The following is a 1,658-nucleotide window of genomic DNA, read 5'->3' on the forward strand; positions in this document are numbered from 1 at the left end:
TTCATATAAGAATGAATGAAGAACTTATCTTGAATTTTTTCTATTAGTAGGTATATTTTCAGTTCTTCACTATATCTCTCACCCATCTCTTATATTCAGAACATCAATACTCTGTTTCACATACAGCATCAAGAAAGAAGTAGATGTTCTGAACAATGTTCAGAATTTTATTATAGCTCAGTATTAGAAAGTACATTCATTTCAATTCAATAATCTTAGTCTTCTCTCTAGTACTTGTCTTCTTGATGTAAAACACAGTCATATGAAGTGTTATTAAATGTGCAAGCTTTGAGTTGATTGTGTTTTTCTTTTTTATTACAGTAATCATAATGAAAGTAAAGAATGAAGCTGCCACTCTCAGTTTCAGATCAACAGCTATTATTTAGAGAAGTGTGTGCTTCATCAGAATGACTGAAAATATGATTATCATGACTAATATTAATAGCAGTGCAGTAATCTTGATCTTTCAGAAGATGAGTAGCTGAAGAAAAGCACATTCTTATATAAATATATTTCAGAGCAAGATATAATATTAATATGATAAACTTCAATTTAATAAAAGAACTGCTCTGAGATAAGACTGTATCTCTGAAACTAATTGCAACAAGTTAATTAATTTTGTAAATATTTTGCATTGCATTTGAGCAGATCAATCATCTCAACTGAAATTATTAATCTGCAGATTCAGAGCCTGCAGATCTGCAGATTCTAACATCACATATTGATTTACTGCTTCACATTTATCTATAAGTATATGATTAAAATTTCATTAAAGATCTTTTAAATCTTTCTTTTTTTTATTTTCAATATCACATATCAGTAATTCTTACATTATTTATTATACTACTTGACAATCAGAATTTCATCTGCTGCAACTTCTCAACTTTCTAACTCTTTTTTTTGATCAGTCACTCTTCAGCTACAACATGATTCACAAAAATTATAAGAAGTTTATAAAACTTCTTGTATGAAATCAGATTCATGAAGCTGTTATGCAGTTACAGTAAACTGCAGACACTTCAGCTATGTCAGAGATGTCATCAGAAGATTATATATCTTTAAAACTCAATACATTTGCAGATCTGAATGATGTCAAAAAAGCTTATAATTTAGCAGTATATTCATTCTTCTTTCTCTTTGAATATAGATCTTTAAATTTACTGTTGAATGTGCAGAACAGTGTCATCTTTAACATCTCAGATGTTGATTCTGAATCAGAAGACATAAGAATTGATGACATTATTAAAAAGACTCTTGTACATATGTTACTTAATATTGACAAACTCAATAAAGATGAGAATATCATCTACAACTCTGTATCAACAGACATAACAGATAGACAGTCAGTTGAAAGCAGTATCTCAAATATAAAAAATAATACTTTTCAGATAATGTCACACATGAAAATCAGAGAATATGTGTCATGTCAGACTCTAACACTAAACTCTTTAGATCTTAGTAGCACACATCTCACTTGTATATAATTTCTCAACACTGCCTCTGTTCTTACATGGGTCAGCAATGAGCTCTATCTACTTATAGCATATACTATATACTTGCTTCCACCACATATTCTCTTATATTCTCTACACTAGTAGCTCATTTCTGTTTTGATTATACATTTATTAGATCTAGCTCCTCACAGTTTCTCATTACTT

This window comes from Uncinocarpus reesii, genomic scaffold, assembly GCF_000003515.1.
Source record: "Uncinocarpus reesii 1704 scaffold_4 genomic scaffold, whole genome shotgun sequence".
Classification (NCBI taxonomy): domain Eukaryota; kingdom Fungi; phylum Ascomycota; class Eurotiomycetes; order Onygenales; family Onygenaceae; genus Uncinocarpus; species Uncinocarpus reesii.